The sequence below is a fragment of the Eurosta solidaginis genome, chromosome 1 (genome assembly GCF_040869045.1).
Source record: "Eurosta solidaginis isolate ZX-2024a chromosome 1, ASM4086904v1, whole genome shotgun sequence".
Taxonomy (NCBI): domain Eukaryota; kingdom Metazoa; phylum Arthropoda; class Insecta; order Diptera; family Tephritidae; genus Eurosta; species Eurosta solidaginis.
Genome location: NC_090319.1, coordinates 12,998,805 through 13,003,898, shown reverse-complemented (window position 1 = coordinate 13,003,898; position 5,094 = coordinate 12,998,805). Strand labels below are relative to the sequence as shown.

Sequence of the window (5,094 nt, the reverse complement as noted above, 5' to 3'; positions counted from 1 at the left end):
CCAAACATTTCTCTGCCATACTGGTTGGCGATTGTATTGGTGTGAGCAATCCCCAAGCACTGAGCGAATTACTTATGTGTAAGTGATTTTTGTTTATTGCGTTTCGTTTCCAAAATTCTTATAACATTTGCAACCACTGCTCGTGGGATATTGGTAAATGCCGCATGTTATTTTACAATAAATGGAAACAAAAACAAAAAGATAGATGCCATTTGTGTGTGTAGGTGTATGAGCAAACACAATCGCGCAGATTTGGGGACTGATTTCGTCTGTATGTTCATATTTGTCATTGGATGTATTTGTGGATATACATATGTATGTATGTATGTAATGTGAAATGTGTGGAAAGCTCTCAACAGTGGCAACTTGAAAAGAACAATGGACGAATAAGTTTTAAAACGCAGTTGAGAAATATATACTATGGATGGTGTAATGATGCACAGTGCGTTTTAGATCAAATTTATAGGCGCCTCAGGGCGATGAGCTTAAACAAATAAAGTTCCTTCATTCTGGGTCAGTACTACGTTTCACGATCTGTCATTGAAACTCATTTCGAACAGTTTAATGACACATGTGAACTAGTGGCAAATAGTGCTCGTAAGTCTATAACCTATTATAATTTTTAGAAATAGTTTGAAATAGTATGTAGCTGTGTTATCACAAAATCTTGCAAATAAGGATTTCGGAAGTTTTAAATATATAGTAAATGGACGAAACAAATTTATTACAAAATAGCACTTATTCAGTTGAAACCGAAACTCATATTGAATTTTTCAGATTTTTGAACCCCTATAAATACCAAGTTATGAAGTCTAAGTTCGGGTGAAACCGAACATTACATGAAATGCTGTTGCTGTGTGTTTTGTGCGCTTAATAGTGGTACAAGGCTGCGCAATAATACATATGCATATGGTTCTATTCTGAACTAATTTTCGTTTCAAAGAAGCAAAAAGGATACAGAGGCTAACACCAATGACCTTGAGCGGGTAATAATGCAGTTTTCCTTCAGACATGGGGATTTCCCTGTTTATTTTAAAATAAATATATAACAGAACAATTAACATAAACACACAAGTGCCATTGTAATAAAAAGCGTTATCCCAAAAAAAAGGGCAGGGTTATTAACGAAATTTTCCAACTTTTACTAGAAATTGCTTATTACCAGCATCTATGCACTTCTACAAAATCTTAATATATAAAAAAACCTGTCAAAAACTTTTTGGGCGCAATGGACTCCTAAACTACTTAACCGATTTTGAATTTGTTTTGCACGCCGTGTGTAGTTTGATCTAACTTGAGAGATAGGATAGGTCATATCTTAGTTCATGGTCGCAATATTATTTTATTGCAATTTTTTTTATTTGTTTATACGCAATAATAAATAGTTACGTATACGCAGTGGCACTCATATTTTCAGGTGGTGCGGATATACTTCCGTGTAATTGCTTGATGTTTAATTAAACAACCTGCTTACCAATAAAAAAATATTATAGCGAATGATATCAAGTATAGCAGATCACCAGGCCCGCCGAGAGGGTGGGGGGTTTCTGAGGGGGGCCGCGATTTAGAGGTACTACGACATTTTTTTTTAATTCAAGAGAGTCTTTAGTTGTGTAGAGGGTAATTTTCATACCCCTGGGTGACTAGGGTCTCAAGATATAGGCCAAAACGTGGGCTAGTGTATGCCTAGACAGTGTTTATACAATATGGATATCAAATGAAAGCTGTTGATGAGTGCTTTAGTATAGACTAATATATTATCCAGAAACGGACTGGGACTGGGATTAGGACTAGGACTGGGACTGAGACTAGGAGTGGGACTGGTACTGGGACTGGAATAAAATACATACCACCCTCTGAGACAGGCAATAAGGGATGTAGAAGAATGAGAATAAATTGAGAAGAGAAAAGAGAGAAGGAGATTGAGAAAGAGATAGAGATAGAATGAGACGAAGATGGAGATAGATGAAGCGAAAAAGACGGAGGGAGGGGAAAATAAAAGGATTAGGAAAAAGTGAAGAGGGGGTAGTGCAGAGTCAGGCGGAAAAAGATTATTAAAATGTATGCACATAAGCCAAACTTAGGGCAAGACAACGTCTGCCGGGTCTTCTAGTCTTTTATATAAAAGAAGGCGATTTAAACGATTTAGTCCATTTTTACTGAAAATATTTCCTGTTAAACACCAAATTCTTCGTTGAGTTATGGCACCAGAAACTTTGGGAAATGCATTGTAAGAAAGAGGAAGTGCCACGCCCTTTCTTCAAGATTTCAATTTTTTCCCATTTCTTATTATAATGGCACAAAATACGATTGGTACAAAACTATTTTTAGCTAAGATTAAACTTATTATTTTTGCCTACGAACCTTTTTAAGTCTTTAATATAAAAGTGGACGTGGTCCTTAACCAATCTTATCCATTTTTGCTAGAAAGATTTCCTGCTCTAGGCATAATTTGTGTACCCCATTTTATTACGATCGGTTAATTTTTCTTCGAGTTATGGCTCCCGAAACATAGAAATTAGGAAGTCATAAAAGGGGCGGTGCCACGCCCATTTTTTAAAATTTGATGTTTGTCATATTTATTGTTATAAATCTACTTGGGATTTGAAATGCCATTGATATTAAGCTCTTTTTTGCAAAGATATAGCTTATTTTATTCGTCCACGACCCTTTCAAAAATCTTTTATATAAAAGTGGGCGTGGTCCTTAACCGATTTCGTAAATTTTTCTTCAAAGCATTCCTTATAGTAAAGAGGGAACCTCTCCGCCGAATTTTGATACGATAGGTTTAACTATTTTTGATTTATGATAAATAATATTTGTAAAATTGATTTTATCACAAGTGGGCGGTGCCACGCCCGTTTTGAAAAATCGTTTCACATTTTTATCAAGAGTCTAAATATCAGTCCACACGTCAAATTTCAACGTTCTAGGTGTATTATTTACTAAATAATCAAGATTTTCGTATTTTACAAAATGTTATATATATAAAAAGTGGGTGTGGTTATCATCAGATTTCGCTCATTTTCAATACCAATCTCTTCTGGGTCCGGATAAGCTCGTGTACGAAAGATATATCTTTATTCACTCACGTTATCGTGTTAACGGGCGGACGGACGGACATGGCTCAATCAAATTTTTTTCGATACTGATGATTTTGATATATGTATGGAAGTCTATATCTATCTCGATTATTTTATACCTGTACAACCAACCGTTATACAATCAAAGTTATAATACCCTGTGTACAAGTACAGCTGGGTTTAAAAACATTCACCCTACAAGAACCTATTGAGAACTTCGGTAAAAGTTCTAACACTAACACCTTGTTTATATAGCTCCCAAAAGTATACATTGCTAAACAATAACATTGTTTTTGTTTGATGGCAGAAGGAAATGTAAAGGTAAATTTTTATTTTATATTTTTCAAATAAATTGTTTAAAACTCTTTTAAGTTCACAGCAAAAACGGACACACACTTGGTATTTTGGGCTCAAAAATGTTTGAGTTAAACCCCTCATGCCAGGTTAACTCTGAGTTGAAAAGGTAACTTGCCGTTCAGCTAGTCGGCCTTAGTTGTTTCTAAGAGCAAAGCTCAAGAGTTTTCTTGATTTTGGAGCAAAATAGATATACTTTATTGCTGAACGAAATTCACGTAAGAGGAATAGAGTATTCAACATCATACTAAATGTGAAAGCATGAACAAAATTTATAAGTTTGCGTGAACATCTACCGCTTGTGATGAACAAAGCCACGGCCACATCTAGCAGCGCTAGGCGATATCTCTTTTCGAAATAACGACATTTTTTACAGTGGTGGGCAATACTTTCGTGAAATTTTGTTGTGATGTTCGACTTAAAGTACTTAAATTTTGGGGAAAAATTACAAAAAAACCACGGGCACCTTGGAACTTTTTGATAAGTACAAGTACAGCTGGGTAAAAAACTATATTCTCAAACACAGAGAGAAACAGAGGTCTTACGTTTGTATAAAATAATATTTGCTTACCTTACAACTGATGTCAATCCACTGTGCAACGAATTGTAATGAGTTCGTTAGTCGGCTGTTGTGTTGTTGCTGTGGCTGGTTTTGTTGGTGACATGAAGTAGAGCAGAAGTGGCTAGATGGAAAAATGTAGGTATGTAAATCACCAGCAATGTAAAAAGGTAGTAAACGGCGACAACACTCGCCGATGATTGTCTGGCTGGCTTATTAAGTTTGTGTGCTAAAAGTGACGGTATCGTATCGACGGCCAGCAACATAAATTTTGTTTTTCTATATAAGAGAATAGGTAGAACTATATGAAACGAACCAGTTTTGGCGGCTCACTGATTGTACTTTTGCATATTTCATGCATAGTAGGAAATCTCATCTACATCTACGCTTGGCTGCCCAGAACAGTCCCCATCACAGCCCGACTTAAACCTGATTTTTATCTACTATAGGCATATGGTGCGTAAGTAAGTGTTTTATATACATACATACATGCATACATTCATACTTACGTTTATTTATTCGTACTTATTTGCTTTTGTCATGGCACTGGCTTTTCGTTCTTTTTGTTTTTGATAATTTACTTTTGGCTCTGTTGGTATTCTATCTCCGAAAAAGTTCTGTTTTGATGAAATTTTATCCTTAATTTTGCGGCGAATTCAATTACTTCATTACTTTTAATAGCAAAGGCAGAGAGTGAATACAAATGCCAAATTAATTCTTGGAGCAATAATAACTGTGAGCTGTGCGCATGTTTGAGAAATGTATCACTCTCCCTCTCTTGCTACACTCAACGGCAGTCATTTCTACCGGAAACACTCTCACATGCTCCCCTTTTCTGCACGTGCTCATAATATTGCTCTCAGCTAAATTCTGGTTTTTGAGTGGGAGCACATGTTTACTGCTCTTGGGGAAACATACATTCTTGCCACACACACACATAAACGTACAATTTTGCTTTGAGATATGAGAGCGCACTTGCGCGCTCTAATAGCATTAGATGCTCCCCAGAAGTAAAAAAAATAAGAAAACAAAACTGAGTGTGTGTGTGACTTTTGCTACAAATATTCATGCATACAAAAGTACTTAGGTATACCCAGC

General features: G+C 35.9%; 1 long non-coding RNA gene across 1 annotated transcript; it reads right to left on the bottom strand.

Annotated features, from left to right (window-relative positions):
• Positions 1-4,338: 4,338 nt before the first annotated feature.
• On the bottom strand, positions 4,339-4,680 carry LOC137238878 (uncharacterized). Its single transcript, XR_010949235.1, has 2 exons — positions 4,506-4,680; positions 4,339-4,439 (listed from the first exon to the last, which is right to left on the bottom strand). It is a non-coding gene; the product is annotated as an uncharacterized lncRNA (long non-coding RNA).
• Positions 4,681-5,094: the final 414 nt, after the last annotated feature.